The sequence below is a fragment of the Bradysia coprophila genome, chromosome III (assembly GCF_014529535.1).
Source record: "Bradysia coprophila strain Holo2 chromosome III, BU_Bcop_v1, whole genome shotgun sequence".
Taxonomy (NCBI): domain Eukaryota; kingdom Metazoa; phylum Arthropoda; class Insecta; order Diptera; family Sciaridae; genus Bradysia; species Bradysia coprophila.
In genome coordinates this window covers 4,522,188-4,543,841 of record NC_050736.1, presented here as the reverse complement: position 1 = coordinate 4,543,841, position 21,654 = coordinate 4,522,188, and the positions used below count along the sequence as shown (strand labels likewise).

Genomic DNA, 21,654 nt, shown 5'->3' with positions numbered 1-21,654 from the left:
TGAAAAATTTTAAATTAAATTTTAATCTATATAACTGATGAGGGTGCGTATTGTTATTAATGATTTTAATTTATTGAAAACACTGCTTAATTAGGATGCCTAATTCGTTGTGGGTTTATTTTGTGTTTCAGTTAATTTTCTTTACGCAAATAATCTCCCCAGTTAAACCGTAACCATTAATCATTCATTTGACCGAAATTGAGCATTTTACTTCATATTGCTAGATGAAGTAATTGTTGTGTAATACAGGAAAACAATATAATTCGTTTACCATTAAATGGTGTTCCGCAATTACGACTTTACAACAAGAAAACAATAAAAGGAAAAATGCCATCAGGTTTTCCGGTAATTGTGTGAAAATTATGCTACAACCATCCACGTATAACAGAAATATTTTAAAAGATTTGAATTTTATTGCTTCCTACGTTGCTGTCGGAACAGTATAACCCATTTAGCAACCTTTTTTTCCCGAACGATGAAAATCCTATCGCAAAAAATATTAAAATGAATCGACAGTCACAATATGTTTTCACATAAAATTGCCGTGAAATCTCGGCAAAATGCGAAAGAAAATGTATATGAAATATATTATATTTTACGAAAGAAAACAATTTTTGTTATTGGTGCAGTAATGGCTTTTAATAAGAAAAAGCTTTAGGAAATGGAATGGAGTACACATTCGCGTTTATTGTATTTGCTTAGTATATTTGTCGATTTTTCGGGGAAAATATTTTGTTTTGAAAGTACTTCTAGAGAACATATTCGTGATCCAGTTTCATTAGAATGGATTTTTTTTACTACGAATCGTTCAATTTACATTGAATATTGGTTGTTAGCAACTTTTCTCCAACCATGTTCGGGAAAAACATCAACAGGCAATTTTCCTTCAGATACATAACTGCGTTATTAACCTATAAAATCTATTGAAAATCATTTTGCATTGAAACGAATGAATGATAATCGCCGTTGTAAATGGGGATACCGAACTTTGGGAAAGAAAATTTTGCTGTTTTATGAACTGGATGCAAAATATCAGTCGAAAAATTGAATTTTACCCCCAACAGAAAATTTGAAATACGTGCTTGCGGTGAATTGTGGTTCTGCAGTATGGTATGGAGACTTAAATTGAAAAAGTAAAATCAAATCAAAACGTTTAAGAGTTGGATCAAACGAATTTGAAAAGTTAGAAAGCATAAACCATAAACATAAAGGGCTCGGCTGCTATATTTCATCCGTGCGGCGTGAATAACCTTATTTTCTCCACACAAATACGGAGATAATATGACGTTTTGTTGACGCTCTCTCTAATCTTGCTGTCAGTTTATTTTGGTTTTATAAACAGAGAGATGCTAATATGACGACTGGGTCGTTTCGTTGGATACAGGGAATATGCCGAATGATTTTGAAATTGGTTGAGCGAAAATGTATTGAATTCTCTCTCAAAAACCCAACTGTCATTCGTCATATTCCCTCTATCGTCATATTCCACAATGAAAGTCTAGAACAGGTATGGTCGATCGGCGAATTCGTCTTAAACGCACTCACATTTTATGTCAAAGTAATATTAAAATGAGTGCGTTTAAGTACGAAAATCAAATTTTTATGTCCTCCGGGCGGACAATAGACCATATCTGTTTTAGACTTTCATTGATATTTCCTCCATCCGTCGAAACGACCCAGTCGTCATGTTAGCAACTATATGTTTAAAAAAAAGTGTTTGTTTTGTGGATAAAAACGGTTTTCTGCATCGCTGTTATTGGAATTTCCTATTTTCTTCCCTTGGTAAACGAATAACTATTATACTCGAAAATCACGTATAAATCGTTTAAGCAGGACAACTATCAACTGAAACAAAATGTCATTGTGATGCATGATCTACCTACCCAGACCAACAACAATGAAATTTCAATCGGATTAATAAGACTTTGAAAACATGTGGTGATCAACAGTCGCTGTCATTTTTAAACATTACTAGGTGGTTATGTAATTTTTGGGTGCCGATTAGCATCAGCAGCGCCACCATGTCACCATGGCAGCTCTCTGTATAACTCCATGAGTAAAACAAAATTTTTACAAAGTCTTATCACTCGGCAGATATTTGTTCGATTGAAAACCTAATTACTTTACCTAATTCTTGAGATATTAGGCTTGCACATTGACATTATTTTAAACCAAACTCCGTCGAGTCAAAAATAAATTATTTTGCAATTAACAATTACCATGCTCATACGAGTTATGCTCGATAAACGCAATAGACTCGAGCATAAGTTGAGACTTACAATACCCTTAATATACTAGAGCATTAAATTGTAACCTGGAATACCCTTATTGATAACTTTAATGACAATGTCAATTAACTAAACATATAACTGGTAGATAACTTCTACGAAATTTTGTAATTTTGAATTAGGAAAATTCCATTTATATAACGGATGCTGAAAAATTTCTTGTTAAAAGTTTGAATGTTAGTGATCCTTAAAATGAATATCAACCAAAGTAAACCTCATTATAAATGTTAGAACGACACTCAACAAAACATTTTCCTCCGTACAAAACCCATTGCTAAGAACTTCAGACAGGTAAAGTCCATTTTAAAGTTAAAAAAATATTTTTATCTCAATGACATAAAAAGTTCTAATAAAAAGCTTAACGAGTCCTTAACCGTCATCGGAGACTTTACAATTCCGCTGCTTGTATTCAAGTTTATCCAATTCAGCTGTCGAAAAAATTATAAAATTTAATTAACGCGATTCCACATTTTTTGCCTCAAATTTAATTACAATAAGTTTGACTTATGTCGATGTAGAGGTCATGCTTTTTTTTAGAACAATTTTACGTTTCATCCCTGTTTCATGTAATTAATTTTTTTGTTTGTATAGCAAGTCCTATTATTAGACATGTGCCGTTGTTGTTAATCAGATCCTTTTCGCGGTAATATGTCCACATAAAGGGCGTTTTTCTACAATTAAGGACTTATGTCGATAGTGTAGTCTGAACCACAGACTAAATGTGACTTCCATACCACGCCTAGAACTATGTAAATACTATCTGAGGAAATGTAGGCGCACAATTGATATCTCGCCTAAATTTAGGCTACAAATATGCACACAAGTTAACGGTACTCGGGTTAAAACACACTGCAACTATAAAAAATATGAAGCTTGAGGGAACGTGAGGACGTTACCAATGCGATATAATCGCTATCATGGGGTTTTCTCCATGTAGACTAAATAATTCTATTGAAGGAAAGGTACATGAAAATGTATTGTCATGATAACTCTACAAAGCAGATTGACCTTCGTATAGATAATGATAACCTGAATTTGATAGACATTTCATTTAGGAAAAACGCTCGAATTAGCAAAAACAAAAAGCCCTCACCGAGAATGTTTTGTAGTAACGAGCGTCTGTATTTAACTTTGCCTCTCCTTCTCCTCTGTTATTTATATTTTTCTCTGTAATGTATATTGTAGGCATATAGGTACCACATATCCTTCGTTTGACTTTCGAAAATTGTATTTGTATTCCAAATTTTTTTTTTCTTCGTTTTGTTTGTGTTATTATTTGTCAGCGAACATTTTTGTTTGTCGTTAGTACCGTCCTTTGCGTTGTGTTCGAGACATTAGTCATATTATTAAATTATCTTTATTGTGTTTTATATGCGAATTAGAAAATATGTGTCTTATGAATATAACGTGAATCCATTAGAAATTCAGAAGATATTATACAAAATGGAAGATGGGGAATATTACATTAATTCGCACACACATATTATATGGATTGAGTATATATACGATAGGTAGGCAGTCTTCCCATAGATTTTGATTACAAAGTGTGTGGTTGACATATTATGGCCACTGACCGTAATATTATTTTCAACGAAATTTTTTTTTGTTTCCAACGGATATAATATTTCGTTCGGAATTCATTATATGCTCAACTGTGGATAAAATGGATGTATGGTCTGAGTATTTTATACTTTTCTCATGCAACATAAATTGAATCATATGGGAAAACAGTGAACGATGAAGTAATATATTTTGTGACTTGAGCTTTTATTAAAGTTGGATACGTATTTTCGCATAAATTATTTATTCATAAGATATGAGCATTATGGTTACCATTAACCTACTAATAACACATAATAAGCTTAATGTCATATGGGACGCGACGTGTATACTCTCTCATCTTAATATAATAATTAATTGCATTCGCACTCAACCCACAATACGACTAACTGACTTTTATTACATAAGTGTATCCGGGAAACTAAAACCATAATTAATATGAAGAAGTGTGACCTATGTTTGATTTTATTGTGTTGATGACAAATTATGCTGTATCCCCGGTTGTAACAGTATACAATACAGAAGATAAACTTTTCTTTCAACATTTAATGTGTATATAGAGCTGATTTTCTTTATGACAACGTATACAGTTGCTAGAGTTACTACTGCATTAGGTCATCGTTTTAAGATTAGTTCTTCCACCTGGTCCTTAGGTTATAAATGTTCGCAACACAAAGTTAATAGAAATACGTGAGAAGAATTTTTTGTTTTAGGTCAGCGGCAAGTTTTGTTTAAAGCTCAGTGGAAAAATAGCAAAGAAATTGAAATTAAAAAAAAAAACTTTACCTATGGACAACTTTGTAAAGTCCAGTCTGAGAAAAACTTCTTTAATAAACTCTATATTAACGAGAGACAGTCCTGAACTGATTGTTTTATAAGTCTCACCTTTTTTTCTACCTTTAAGGTGTTGATGAAAACCCCATTGTGGAAGTCTTTTAGTCATTAATATTTTCGTGTATACCGTCTCCGCAAAAAGCACCTTGCTTCGTTTGACACGCTCAAGAAGGGATTATAGGATTACTATCCACTTCTTTTCCAAGTTATTAAAAAAAAACGAAAACTACGCTGAACTCACACATAATATTGGAAGAAACGTTTTTGACATAAATCTCTCGACTAAGGCAGAAGGATCGAATACAAATGTCATAAGTGTTTGGGTTGAGCGAACTTACAGATTATCCGTATCATAACTTCTGTTTTATGGTGAATATTGTATAAGCTCAGCCAATGTTTTGTTAGGATTATGTTTGTTGTTTTTTTTCGGAAATATTTAAATTATCTGCTGTGTAAAATAAGAAATTGACCTTTTGGATTGTTGACGGTTCATCTTATGTATTTTACGAATGATATCGTTTCTTTGCTTAGTATTAAAGTTAATATATGTTAAGGACACATCACGATTTTATGTAAATATTCGATGTATCACAAGTCTAAAATTTACATGTTTGCTCACTTTAAACTTTTTCAACCATTCTCATATTACGTTCGCCCTTGGAGCCAAGATCTAACGCGTCACAGGCCCGACCATCGCCACCGTCGCAATGACAACCAAGAATACTTTTGTGATTGTCTTCTGTAGCGCAACAATACATTCAAATTTTGAAATTTATTTTCATAAATAACTTTCACTCCACGAATTTAGATTCCATTGCAGATGATAAACGAATGCTAAATAGCTGTACAGTCAAACGTTCTCACATTAAAAGTGAATAATAATAGTGCAAAACGAATCTCGAATTTGTTTTCTTGAATTGTAAACTGATTTTGGTAAAATCACACAAAAGTTGTACATTCTTACATAAAATAATCCCGCATAAAGTCACATTTAAATGATCTTTTAAATCTTATTGTTTCTTTAACGCGAAATAGTCATGGCTACAAATCTTTTATTTCTTGCAGACACTTTTGTTAAATATTCACATTCACTCCTAGGTATATAATTCTATTGAAATGAAAAAGATAATGTGGAAATGTTTGTCTGCAGACGTTTCACAATTCCAGAGTTTATATTATATGTACGGTGCTATTGGTTGGATGAATTGTTTGCAAGAATGCCGTCGGAATTTGATAAATAGAATTTTTTTTGTCCCGACGCGACGACACCAAACACGACACGCTGATTTGGGTTACTTTTTCAATGATTTTTTTTTTTTTCACTTTTCCATCGATTACGAATTATTCGACAATTAGTTCGTATCAATAACCTAAATCATGTTTTATGTCACGGTATGTGTCGAAAACAATTCAACGTCAAAAGTAAATAACACTCGAGTCAAGTCCAGCAAGCACCACAATATATTTCTAATTTAAGATGTCAGCACCCCAAAAGCCAATATTTGAAGAAATCTGTATCTGATGTTAACGACAATGTTCTGCGCCAAATTGCAATTTCCCAATGTCTTGGGGATAAACGTCAATCAGAAGTGTTGCTTCCCGGCAATACATGATAACAAAGCTTCATCCTTAATCTGCATACTCTTACCATTTAATGTGAAAATCCATGAAATCAGTGATTTAAACTAGTTCAAGTATAGCTGTTCCCATAAAATGAAACATGCCAGTCAAATACCTGCGATCCCAGGTCAAAGAATTTCCTTATTCAACAAATAATCATTGCTGTGCAAAGCAATAACACAGTACGTGTCAAGGGCACTTTCCCAGATAACAAAGGTGTCGACGAAATTTTTGTCGAAGTATTTACATGTATAATGCTAGGTAAATCAAAGAAATTGTTTAAACTTTCAGCATTTGTTCAAATCAGAAAATTTAATCTAAACTCTTTATTGCCCTTGTCTTTATAGTCAAGTGTAGCTATGATATTCATTGTTATAGTCAAGCATAATTATGCCAGTCATTCTCACAGGTATATTTATCAAATCAAGCATGAAATATCGGAAATTATTATGCGTTACGAATACCTTATCTGAATAAACTAATGATTGAATCATCCCCGCTAAGCCGTTTACGTCTTAATTCATTTAAAAGTTTTCTTTTTCTTCATTCAAAGCGATGGAAGTACTTTAGCGATCGTATATATAGGTTCTCAATCTTTCCCATTTCTTTTTAGATTAAAAAGAACTCGAGATTTGGTTAGTGGTTCGTAAAACACAAGAATTTATGAATATTAAATGACATAAATTAGCATATTGTCTCATCATCATAATAATGTCTTTGATATAATTTCTCTAAGGCATCCACTTGTTATATTGTTTGAAAATATGTCACAGTCGACCAACATATAATATTATCAACGTTAAAAGTTCTGATTTCTAATTGGTTTGTATTTTTTATCAAGTTTAAAGTTGAAAGTTTGCATTGCGAATTTGCAGAAAAAGAACTGCTTAATTATCTTTTACGCTAATGAATATTTATATTTAAGTTTCGTAAAAAAGGCTAATACTGCACATGTGACCAATGTATAACTTAAGATATCCACCAGATACAGAACCGACAATTTTAACCGAGTGGGTAAATAGAATCAATTATTTTAATGGTCTTTTTAATGATGTTGTGTGTTCAGGAAAGAGCGAGCTCAAAGTTTTAACTTATATTTTAAAAAGCATTTGGAGCTTAGAGAAAAGTTTTTCCTGCACAACTTTCAAGTTACCGCATGATTCTCGAGTGCAGAAGTTAGAAATCTGTGTTAAATAGATAACATTTCCGTAGTACAAGTATTGATTGCATAAACTTTATCAGTCTAAATCCTACAGTGTAGCGCTGAGCTTACAGTATTACAACATTCGAATGGTGTTTAATCCTAGGTCTTTGCATTCAAAAATTTGTGCCACTTAATACTAAAATATAAAACGAAGTTTTCATATTTAGGTTAAGTGGAAAAATCTCCATTGAATGACACAACAGACATCACATGCATCTCCTTTTCATTGTGAATTGAATTAGCTGAAAATTGTCTTGTTCTAAAAGTTTTCATTGACATTCTACGCGTTCAAGTTTCAATGCTTATTTCTCTGAAAACAGCTCATCACACTATATGCAAACAATGGAATTCATTTCACTGTTTGTCATTCTTCGAGATTGTAATCATTGATATAGATGCATGCACTGTTATACATCATCGGTTATTATTACACCAAAAAATCACAAAATGCTTGTCTAACCAACTAAAACTTTGATAACATCAGTTACGTTAGGTACATTAATCTTTTATCTCAAACTTGAAAATAATAGATTTCCATGTTCTTGGCACGGTAATGTAACTTCTATATCATAATCATATATATCATATCGGTTAGTACCGAGAACCGTGCTCCTTTTCGGACTTCTATATCATAAATTTATAGTTGTCAAGGGCGGATAATATTCTTCTTTTTTTTTGTTTAGATGAATCTCCCAGGTCCATAAAGGAAAATTTAAAAAAAAATTATTGAGGTAATAACTTACTCTGAACATGTTCATTTAGGGGAAACATACTAGTTGGTTTTATGAACTAAAAAAAAGCTGTTAGCATAAACTAACTTTGTAAACGAGCTATACAGCAAAATTAATCCGCTTTCACTATTTCCGCACATGATCTACATGCAGATATATAGACGCCATACAGCTAAGTCTGTTGATTTATATATTGATTAAAGCTTCTCCTTTATGTACAATGTACTGTACATACACTAGGAAAACGTCCGTTCCCAGCATTGGAACGGATAATCAAATATAGATACTTCCTAAAACATATTAATTTCAATAGTTAAGCGTTGGGAGAATATAAATTTGCATTTAAATTTTTCCGCAAAAGAGACGGAAAAAAACCGTTAAACATTCAGTTGTTGATTCGTAAACCACATCAATAGCAAAAATGTAATACTCTGTTGAAATATATATCTGACTACTCACCACAATGCTCGATATACCCCGAATTGTGCGATTATAAATTGCGTTGTTACCATGCAACCACAATGGAAATTCTGGAAAATGAAATTTTATTAGAACACAAAATATGGGTGGAAAAAGAACTGTGTACTTACTCCTATATCATATTTGTAACATGAAATCGGAAATAATAAAAAAACATTTTTTTTTTCGTAAAAACAGAAGTACCTAGATTACATATGATATGGGTTTGGAAAGTCAACATTTGTTTTTATGGGTTTGTATTTGAACAAAATTAAGCTAATACGTGATGGATGTTATATATATGAGAAAAACAAGGCTTCTTGTAGAGTAGAACTGGGTTCACATAGTTGATATTATGCTTTCACCAGATGTCTTTAACCAAGTTGTACTTTAATTCCCACTTTTAAAATCGAAAACAAATCATAAAAATTGTCTGTTCGATCATAAAGTTCACATTTTGATATACATAACAGAAACAACCATTCCGTCCGATAATATTGTAGCACAGTCCCATCATTATTATTGCTTTCCGATACACTGTTTTTGGTCATAATTGTAATTAAATGTTTCGGTAATGTTTCTCATCATGAGTTTTTATTGACTATGTCTCAATAAAAACATTTATCAATACAACAATGGGAGGTTTTTACTGATACATTTTAATTTACTGTTTATCGTTCCAATGTATGTTAGTTAGGGCCGCAGTTAATATTTTCTTAAAGTTCATTGAACTCACAAAAGTCACAGTAAATGTCAAAATGTCAACGAAATTTATACCGACATTTACTTGAGTGGTTTTCCCAGCTGATAAATCACAATTTATATGGTTTCACTGCTACAACCAAGGTTCTGAAAGAACAGGTTAAGACACCCACGAACGCGGTTGACACATAAATTTTGACAAATAGATTGATTCACTCATTACAGACTGTTTGAAATGTCAACTTGAATAAAATAAAAAGTTTTTATCAAGTTGACATTTCAACCATTTCAAACAATCTGTAATGAGTCTGTTCAAGAAAAAGCATCTATTTGTCAAAACCGCCTTCGTGATCAAACCAGAAGTGTATTAACCTGTTCTTTCAGAACCTTGGCTCAAATGTCTTCGTGTAACCATGAAGTTCATATAAAGATGTATAAGCAGTGTGTTTGTATGAGTTAACCAGCTGGTGAAACAGCCTCATTTTTGGTTGACATTACCTGTATTACATTTGTATCTTTTTTCGTAAAATTTTTTTCTCTCTAAAAAGTTTTTATATTTTATTTTGATGTGTAATATTATTGTAAGCGTTTTTATATTTTATTTTACATCAAAATTTTGCCTATTTATCCTTTAAAACTCTATGATTACTAACGGTAGACCAAAAGTGTTGCATTGAAGCATTTTTGTTATATTTCAGTACAAAATTTTTTGAAATTGTTGTATTAAAACAACACGTCTCCTAAGGGTTTGTAAAAAGTATTGGTAAAATTTACAGAATTACCAATGATCGTCAACATGCGACCAGCGCGCCATCTTAATTATTCACTAGAAGCTGTTACAATTTACGTGTAAAAGTATCGGGATTTTTCTCAGAGAGTCAAACCAAATCTCCTTTAAATTTTAGAATTTGAGCCTTCAAATTTTGTTATTTAAATTCGTCACTTTCAATCAACTTTTTTTAAAAAACACACATTTTTTTGGCATAGTGTAGAATATTTTTTAGTTGCTATTTGTGTATGGAATTGAAATAAATTCATATGCGAGAACCTAATTAAGAGCATAAGAATTAACTGAACAATATTCCCTCTTTGTGATATGTTGTCTAAGGAGAATATATCGGAAATCATTTGAAAAGTATGGATACATTTTTAGATTTGAGGTTCCTGTTACCATCCTTGGTTATATACAATTGATTTCGACTTTTTGCAATCAATTTTGTTATCGAATTAATATTTCCAACATTATATGTGATTTTCACATGAAATATCAATAATGAATTACACAGAATGATCTAATTATAACAAATAACTAATTAATCGAATCTTCACTATAATAAGACAATTTTTATTATACCAAGTTTGACTAACATAATGCTGGTGAATAAATGTTCTTTCTCTCTATGGTTACGTCGATATTTCATTTGTTATATGAATAGAATTAATTGGATTAAATTCGTGGTATAACTAATGTAAGCTGTAATTCCAAAACTGTATAATTAGTAATAACGCGTCATGATAATTCACTCAATATACTACAACTTTATTTTTGGGTAACCTTTCGTCTCCTCATCTGTTATCGAGCTATATAGAGATCCGCTTACATCGCATAATGACGGTAAAACAAATGAAGTAAGATATTGTTAATCAAACAATAGCCATTTCTTTAAACAATAGAAGTAAAACATCATTATAATAGTAATATGAGTGCCGTTTTAAAAGGTCAAATACTGTTTTGCTCTGGAAATATTAGATCTAGAACATATACTTTGATTTTCTTCATTTGCAGAACATTCACCTTCAACATATTATTAAGTGCAAAATGTAGACACTTTACGAAATACAATACATTCAATTACTGTGTAACTGATGGCCCATCTTCAGCATAATGTTCATCCGTTTACATTAAGCATTTTAATTACACCTACAGTAGCATTAGCGGCAAAAATGAAATTGCTTAAAAGCCACAATATCCATGACCTTTGGGTTTAATTAAAAATGTGTAATGATTTCAAAATGTAAAATAGGGTCATGTCAATCACCCAGACACGTTTTCGCATTTTTCCAAAGGTATAAATAAGAAAATGTTTCTGTTCGCGAGTACTTTCCTTTTTTAGAATCATAATCAATAATTTGAAGCGGTGAAAAGTTACCGGTATACTTTTCTTTTCAGTCCAATTTCCATAAAGTTGTTTTGTGACTTTAACCTTTTATAAGTTAAGTAATGGAAAATCAGTTTTGATTCTGGAGAGAACCCGTTACTTTGTTTTTGATTAAACAACCACCTCAATTTATACTTTGGAAAATTGTACCAAAACAAGAATCAACTTTTCCGGAATTTTCTATTCAAAAAATCACTCACTTGACAAAAAATTGATATTCACAGCCCACCCGCTTTTCTTTTACTTTTTTGCATACACCCCAATTTTTGATTGTTCTCTCCTTTTAAAGATTCCTTCAATACGTGCTATGAAACTCCTCGCATAACATAAAATTGTGCACATTTAAAAATTTATGTTGATCATCAATATACATATTTATATAAATAACAAAACAAAAAAAATGGTGTGTATGATGAAACAAAAGCAAGCAATCGAGCTTGAAATATATGAATAAAAGTGCTTTTATATGTTGAATCATAAATCATATGAGTATTTTCAACGAGTGTGTGTCGCCGTAATGTTTGCTGTTTTATGGAGCATAATACAGGTGCTATCGGGGTGTTATAACATTTCTGTTCTAAGTATAATGGAGGAAATACTTATTGTTTTGATCATTTTTAATGACATCATCTCAAACATTAGTTCTTCATTAATGGCATTGTTAATATAGGATTTTACAGACGATTTTCCATCAACTTAAGGTAGTAATTTTGGTGTCTTCATCGTTGTGAAGAGTAGGTTTTGCATTTAAAATGAAAAAGTATATTAACGACGAATCGCATACTTGTAAAAATAGTGTCTTAGACAGCTAGTTAGAAAGTTGACAGAAACAACCCACAGACTAAAAAAAAATGAAAACGAAAGTTATCGATGATGTCTTAAAATATTAAAGTGAACTAACTCAACGCACTTCAAGCATAAGCATGAGTGGTACTCTAAATAGAGTACTGAAATTGGACACACAAACGTAAAACACTTTTTCGCAATTCCGGTCCATAATCATCACCTTTCCTTGCATCCATTTAATGTCGTTTTGAAGGTATTTATTTCACAGTGCGTTTTTGATTTTTTTTTCGCACTTGGGCTTTTTCACCTTTTTTTCGCACGCTACAGAGCGCCTTAAGAAAGGCTAAATTTTATAAATAAAAACTTTGCACAAACCAGGATTTGAACACCCAACACCAAAATTCTTCCAAACACCAAGCAACGACCATAGCCATTCGGCTACAGAGTCACACAATTATTGAGAACGTATTGTTGAAGCGTACATACTAAGCATTGACTACTTGATTTTATTTAGCACGTCTCTATACATCACATTGCAATGTGTATATAGTGCAGGTTGCTTGATCGTTCAAATGAATTCATGTTTGCATGTGAATGTTTGGCAGAAATTTTGGTAATATTTTGCATTGGAAAGGTGATTATGGCCCGAAATGGCATATCTAGTGCGAAAAAATACCTTCATACCTACCTTGGTAGACAAATAACTATAAAAACATTTTCATGTAAAATAGAGTACTTTCTGCAGCTGACCACTATGATGACTCATGCTTGAAGTGCGTTGACTTACTGCAAGTTTATTTCAAATCTGTCAATGAAAAACATCGGACAATCCACGCCATTAGTCGTATAAATTTATACGTCAGAGAGAGCTTTTTTCTCCTTTGTTACGATCTGTCAGTTTTTCTATTTTGCAATTTAGTATGGAAATGCAAACTAAAATTGAGATATCTTTGCTGTTTTAAGTGGTTATTCATATTTTTTGGACCAAAATGTTTTAAAGTGTGTTTGGAATGGCGTGGATTCGTTTAAGCTAGCTACTCATACAAAAAAACTGCGTATACTTGTCTACACGACTGATATTGTTCCTCGAATGCACGTGGTATTGGTGAAACCTTTAAAAGGCGTAAAAATACTTTAGTTTGTATGAGTGATCAGCTGAAAAACAGCTGTAACCAATTTGAATAAAGTAGCCGACTGTAATATTTTTTTTAAAACTTTTTTTGGAAGAACGAGGCATGTTCACTGAAAAATATCATCAATCGATGATAAAATTTTCAAATAATCTATACAATATCGATCGAATCAGTAAATATTTATCGATTTATTGAAAAACTGCTTCCGAAATCAGAAGCATTTTTCTTTGGACTTTTTCATATGTGCCTAGAAAGGTATTCGGCCCTAGAAGCCAAAACCACTTTCCAAAATATTTTTCGAAGCTTGTGTGGTTGGTGCGAGGTCATCAAAAACCAAAATGTTGCACTTTTCTCACAAAAATTTCTCCATTTACACGAGCCGTTTGAACTTCTATTTCATCGTAGATGCATCCAAACCACATAAGACCTATTTGGCCCAAAAGCACATAAAATTACCTTTGAAAACTTTAACTGCACATATTTCAGTGTGGATGAATTTTAAAGCCAATAAGTCCCTATACGTCTCAATAGTGCATGTGATGTCATCACATTGTGATGACCTTTCTAATGACACCCTACACGACCCTGTATATGTGCCAGTTTTCGGTTTTTGATGACCTCTCGCTAGCCACACAAGCTTCGAATAATTTATTTTGAAAGGAGTTTTGGTTTCCAGTTTCGAAGTCCTTTCTAGATATATAAAAAAAAGTCCACTAGAAAATGTGTCCGATTTCGGTAGGCTGTTTTTCAAAAGATTCCCTCTCGATTGATATTGATTTTTTGAATCGATTCTAATCAAGTAATTGATATTCGGTCTATCGAATGAATTATCAAACATGCCTAGGAAGAACAAGTCAACTTCTATCGACTGTGACGTCAAGAAAAAGAGATTCAATCTGGGCTTTGCTGTTTTATGTAGAAAAATGTACTCTAAAACAAACGATTTAACAGATTTTTTATCAGTGACCGTTAAAAACATTTAGATCAAAAGAGGCAGATCGATCCTATAATGAAACTGTGAAAGGCTGAGTAATTTACCATGGAGCTTTCAATACAGTATTATAAGAAAGACATGAAAGAGAAATGACTTTGTTACTTCGTCTTTTCTATTTCTCTCAATCAACAAGTTGTGAACAAATAATGATTTCTACTCTTTACTTAGCTTTTCGCCAATATGTACTTTTGATGATACAAGTGATTGTTTTTGTTGTCCAAAATAAATTTGCTTTAGAATTGTGTTGCAATAAAAAAAATTTAATTGTTTTGTTAGACCAGATGTTTGACTTTCGTATTTTTCTTTCCTTTTTTATTTATTGAAAAGTCTTACTAAATTTTTTTTTATCTCATCCCAAGTTCAATAGCAAGTTCAACAGCAAGCAAGAAATACGCTTGCATCAAATAAAAAAAAAAGTTTTCACAAGTTTAACGATCCCTTAGTAGATTCTTGCAAAAGAACTTAAAGTGGGTAATGAAATTATCTTAAAATCATAACAAAACACTTAGGTTTATTGTCTATAATACATCCTTTCTTGGGATACAATGTAATCTAATCTAATCGCAATTTTGTTGCGTGGGATTGTTGTTTTATATTTTTTTACGTAAATATAACTTCAGCTATCAGCTTACAGCCTTTTAGGTATTTTCGGATAGATGTTTTTCTTTACAATTCGAATCACAATACAGAATATGTCGTAAAATGAAGTAAATTCGGATGTAAACCAATTTTTTAACAGTGATTCAATTTAAAAATTCAATTCGGTATACTTGAAAAAAATAGAATAGCGAGTACAGCCGCATTAATCGAATTTATAAATTGGCTCACTGTACGATAAGGTATGAGTAGTAATGTGACAGTAACGTATAAATACATCTTCTTTATGCACACGAGTTGTATTGTCTGCCTGCGGCCTCGAGTGACAACCCATCCATCTAGTGCCAAAATTACAATATGATTTAAGTGGCATAATAGTTCGGTGAAACGGGCTCCCGGCTGATGCAATAGTCTTATGCTAAGAGATAAAAAGTTGAGAAGTAAAGGTTTCGTGTAAATTCCTGCAATAAACACATGAAAAGTTCACTTTTCACTTTTAACCCGAGTCCTTACACCCCACAAGCACCCCACAAGCACACCACGAGCCATTCACAATTACTCATATGCACTCTAATGATCCGTTGGGAAGGCATAATGTTAAAAATCTTAATAACAGGTTAAAGGCATAGTCATCCGTAAAAAGTTAACAAATGCACCATTTTTTCAAATAGTCTGTGGACGGTTTTACATACACACGCTAACTGTTTTAAAAGATCTCACGCAGAAAAGCAATGTCATTGCATACATGGCAAACGGGCGCAATCAAATTTTTGCGCAAAAACAAAAGGTTTGCTGCATCAATCTATGTGCGATCGGGTACCGTGTGACGGTACAGTCATATTAGATTATTCACCTCTGTCCACATGTTTATTTAGACACTTAAGGAGTTATCGCATGAGCCGAAGGCGAAGTACTGGTGTACTTCGGATGGTTGAAATCAAATAAAAAACAACGAAAACACGAGAACTTTGTTTGTTTGTTTATTTATTTATACATCATGAAATCTTACAGAAATGATTAGAAATCCTAAATCAAATAATGGTGATCCACTGTGCCTAACACTTCCGAAATTCTTTCACAAAAGGAGAAGAAATTTAAAAACATATGAAACCGATTTTGATCTTGAAATTCAATAGCTAAACTGTGTTTACAGTTTAAAAAGCATATAATAAATGCGAATACTTTCTTTCTATACAATAGAAGAAACCATGAAATTAAAAAAAAATCCAGAAATCGTGGTTTAAATAATAATTGTAACCAAAAAAAAATAATTCGAAATGATCTCTCGGCACAAAATTAAGCCCAAAAGCAGGCATTATGAATCAACAATCATATGCAGGAACGTTCCATTCGATAGGCTCGAAAAATGTATCAATGGTTTCCAATGTTAACATCATCTGTTCACCAAGAAAAAAATTCCAGCTACGGCTGGTTCATAATGTACGGTCAATCATGCTAGGCGATACCGGCGGTACCGAACTGGATTTACTGCTAAACAATCATGCATCGTAATGATCGCGGGGTGATATGATGTTAATGGCGTTGGGTTTTCGTTGGGTCTTTCCACTTCCAAACTTTTGGAAACTCAAACTCTAGCGCTCAATGATTTAGCACTGCAATGATCATGTGCATTTGTAGATGATTTTATTGACAATGTCTAATACGTAACATATCGATATGGTACACCTTCACTAACTCGAAATTTCCAAATTTAGTTACACACGAGCAACATCAGCTTGATTTAATGTCTCTCACTTGTTAAAAATCGTGGACGATAATTCAGAGAGTCTAAAGTCTTAATTCGTTAATTTCGTAATTTTGCGCACTTTATTGTGTTAAATTTCGCAATTGTACATACCTTAATTACTGCCTGCAAGGATTTAAAATTTATTTGCTTGTTTACAAGTGAACGTAATACGGAAAATTTGCTATTAAAATCCTTTGAATGTTATTTAATCTAATTTACCACTGTTTTTGTTCGCTTCCAATGCAAACCTCTGAAAATGTGTGTTGAAAATAATAAAAAAAACATTTTTCCATTGTTTTTTTTGCGCATTTAAATTGTGGATTGTTATTTTCACATTATAGTCCAGCGTCTACGAAACATTCTCTGTCCTGTCCATGACAGCGGCGGATAAAAAAAACTAAACCGAAGCCGGAATTATTCCGTTTTTTCTCGACAAAAAAGTAATATGACCGTCGACGTAAATAAAATGTTTTCATACCGTTGGCCATTTCAACGATCTTTTCACATGTCATAGAACTTTGAACGAAACTGTTTTGTCATGTTTTAACGGTCATGGACTGCGTTTTGTCCCCCTGACTACAGTATAATCGGAAAACATTCACCATATTTTCCACATTTTCTTTTTCATTTACGCAACATTACTTATTTATATAATAATTGGGAATAAACAAAAAAGGAAAATGTAATCTGGATATAACATTAGAATTAAAATAAGACAAGAAAAAAAGGAGCAGAAAAGGGTTGCAGCCAACATTAAAAATGTATCCGATATCTGTCGACCCATTACTGTGGAAATTCTGAGATTGATAAATAGTGTCCACATCTTTTTATTCAACAATTGCGGGAAATCCAAAATTTATTTTTAAGATGAAAATCCTGTTTCCGAATATACCTTTGGGTAAATTTACATTTTTTTTTTACAAATTACTTCCTTTTACGAATATATGGATGCTGTAGCGTATTAAGAATTAAGCTTCTCAAGTTATTTTATAAAACAAAAACAAGTATTTGTTTGCCCTTAATGCGATTTCATCAATTATGTTGTTTGGTGTCGTCCATAAAGAACATCTGCCAGAGAGATGGTTGGGCAACCGTCATGTTATTGATATCAAGAAAAAATTGTACATTGTGATGTAAAAATCAAAAGCACCTAAAAATTGTGTCTCACTGCACGACAGAGTAAAATAAACCAGCCAGTAGCGGTTCATTTTTGAAAAGTCAAATAATGGACATCACACGAAAATGAACTGAAATGAACAATGAACAGAAATTGAAATATTTTTATTCTCAAAATGTTTAAGAGGCTTCAAGGCCATAGTCGAATCTGGCGCTCTTGCCTGGCTTATTACTCTGCCGTGCTTACTGCCAACGTACTTTGTGCACGGCCTCTTACCGTGTCTGTGTATGTTTTTAACGAAAAAGAAAACATAATTACCTTCTTAGTATTGTGAACGCATTAAAAATATCCCATTTTTAACGAAGTACTCAGCCAAATATCCAATTTCTCGTATTGCTAGATTCCATTAGGGAATAATCTATCAAAGAATTTTTGGGAAAATAATTCGTTTATCAAAAGACTACTTAGCTGCGAACAAAGAGTATTAGAACAGACATAATTTCATCATTTAACTAAATTTATAGTAAAATCGCGTAAAGTACACTCTCTTAAACAAGAACAGCCATAAAAAGTTTCATCAACTCCATTTGCATTAAATGACGACTATACATACACTGGGAAAAAATCGTTTAATACTTCGTCTAATGGGTATATTACCCACTAATACTTTATGGAAGGTTAAATGCGGAATAATCGCTCTTCTTTTGACATTATTATGATTTAAGGTCTGAATAGAAAATCCAACTTTTTACTTCTCGACAACATAATTGCACTCTCTATTCGACTTAAAACAGCCATAAACGTTAGCACATTGCTCGAACACTATGTTATGTTCTCACATTGGGCTGTGCATATATAACACTTTTTATCGCTTTCAGCTTAAGTTTTATTTATGACAGATTATTGATACATCGATATGGCCCGTTTTGGAAAGGTTTGAAACTCTTTCGGAAAATGGGAACAACCATAAATTTCTAAAAATAATAGTTTTTGAAGTCATTTGCCATCAATACGTATCGGAAGAAGCTGCAAATTGTTACGAAAGTAACCACATAAACACTGGTTCAAATAAAATTGTCAACATAGTGCATGCGCAATCGTTATAAAAATTTCAAATATCAAAGCTGTTTATCAATCATAAACCGATGACATCGAAAAAGAAATGATGTCGGATATGACGACTATATTCGTCAAATATTAAACAGCTGTTAGTATATTGCGACTCAATTCCATTGTTTGATAGCTTTGCAATCAGAAATCATTTACAACGACCCGTTGTCCTCCAGACCTAATGCTACAGTCGTATACCATTCAAAATCCGTTCACGTAGCATTTACTACTAAATTAAATAAATAAATTTAACTCTGAGAATTGATGAAATTGGTTTCTCGGTCCTTTATTATGTATTACTATCGACTAGAGCTTGTATCGCATTCCAATATATTCTTCAGATTCGAACCGAGCCACGTGTGTCGTTGTCAAAAAATATATGACTTCTATTTATGAATTCCAATGTTATTGGTTTTGTTGGTTTTATACTCACACTATCACTGGTTATAGGAGAGCCACAAGGCCAATATTATGTTACACATGAGCTTCTAGCACGATTTATTACGTTCATTTCAAGTAAATGGCTGGTGGTATCGGAGACATGACATGTATGGATGTAATATTAGAATTTAGAGATTTTTGTGATGATTTATGGGACAAGGAATTTCGAATAGGAATCAAGGAAAATGAGATTTATTCTATAAAATAGATTTTTTGCCATGAGCTACCTATACAATATGTTGTTCGGTGTACCTTTAGTTATGAACTGAAAATCCGGCAACACAAAAATCACCAGTTGATGTTATTGTCAAAAGTAAAAGCTCGCAAAAACATTTTTTGCTTGTTTATTGTGTATTCAAGTATATGTTTTACATAATATTAGCAGAAAATGAATATAGATCATAAAATCAACCCCTAGTAACCTAGTATACATACATTCACTAGTACAGCTAATTTTCTTTTGTTATGAAAATTCGTGTCAAAGACTAAATAGCGGCTCATATCATGTATTTGGCGTGGTTTTGAGGTGAAAAATATCTTCAAAAAATAGTTTCGAAATTTTTTCAATTATTGCTTTATAAGTGCCAAACATATCACCACATCTGTTACTTCTTTTGTTTTAAGTATCACACAATGTTTAATATTAAATCTTGTACTTCTTCAGTTGAACTATAAGTCTGCGCTATATAAGAGAACCTTAGCAAGAGATTCATTGTTGACGTCATTGTCAATAACAGATGATTTGATGTTTAAAAACCATTAGAAGAGAAATTGATCTTTTCATTTCCATACCTATCGCCGTCGGAACGTTTGGGGTATTTGTTAGTACTGGTTTGAATTTCATTAAAAAAAGTTGGATGTAAAATTGCGGAGGCAAAAAACGAAAAACGTTCAACGGCATATCTGCTACAGCGCATAAGTGTAGCTGTACAAAAGGGTAATGCTGCATCTATCATGGGAATGGTATCTCCGACACAAAACTTAAGTGCAATATTTTACTTATAAACATGTTTTCTAATATGTGCCAATGTGTGTGTGTGCCAACATTTCTGGCATTCGTTTATTGAAATTTTATTTTTTGTTTATAGAAAATTAAACATGATGGGCATCACCGTTACTCCCTTTCCTTTTCTGAAACTTTCTTACACACATTCCAAAAAGAATCTTAAGGCGAACACCCGAACGAACATATCACTTTTTTCATTCGAAGAACTTTAAAACAAATTGACCGATTTTGTTCACTTTTGAAATTTAAATATTATGATTACACCGACACCAACCAGAGTAAATTTTTATAGATAAAAATTGTTTTTTTTGGTAGTTTTGGCATCTGCTCAGGAATACAAATTGCAAACGTTTAAGATATGTTTCAGTACAACATGAAATGTCGAAAATCTTTGGGGCCATTTACAAATTACGTAAGCTGTTTAGGGAAGGGAGTGTCTGACAAATAAGGGTACACTTCATATGTTTTCGACATTTTCTCCATCTCTCGCCAAGGAACAAAATTTCACCGAAAATTTTTCCATACATTTGGGCGGTTTCAGAAGCCGTATGTACTTTGTAGATGACCCCTTTTTTACTGAAGTGAAACAGAGAGCTACAACACATAAATGTAAATAAATTTTAATTAATTAAATTCTTTCGTTTTTGGCTTAAAAAATGAGGATGCTTTAATGCGACATTTAGCGTACACAGCGTATGAGTTTTTCTCTGGGGAAAAATCACTATTACTGGCGTTGACAATGTTTTATCATAATTACGTTAAAATAATAAAAGCAAGATAAACATCCAGACACTTATTATACAAAAATGTTGATATGATGCAATCACTGTTTGCAGTATAAATAAAAGATAGAGTAAGGGGATAACGCGGACTCTTATATTTTACGTCAATTTAAACGAAAATTTATTATCTGCAAAGAATTGTATATTATATACCAAAAAATTTAGGTCAATTTATAACGCTGGTGTTGCTGATACGCTACTACGGAGTGTGTGCCATTTTATGCATTTTTAATAACAACATGAATTTTTCAAAATCTTCTTTAGTGTTTAGGATATAATAGCATTTATCTTGTGTTAATGCAACACTTTCAACAAAAAACGACAGTATGTGATGAATTGATATGAGCTACGATTCGGTGTAGGTATTTTGTTGGGGAATTTCGA

At 32.3% G+C, this 21,654-nt stretch overlaps 1 protein-coding gene across 1 annotated transcript in view; it reads right to left on the bottom strand.

Annotated features, from left to right (window-relative positions):
- The window catches only part of LOC119078818 (sex peptide receptor-like), an 87,313-nt gene that overhangs the window by 47,938 nt on the left and 17,721 nt on the right, over positions 1-21,654 (bottom strand). The window contains exon 2 of the mRNA XM_037186528.1: positions 8,697-8,767. The gene's annotated coding sequence lies outside the window, so the exon portion shown is untranslated. The remainder of the gene's footprint in view (positions 1-8,696; positions 8,768-21,654) is intronic.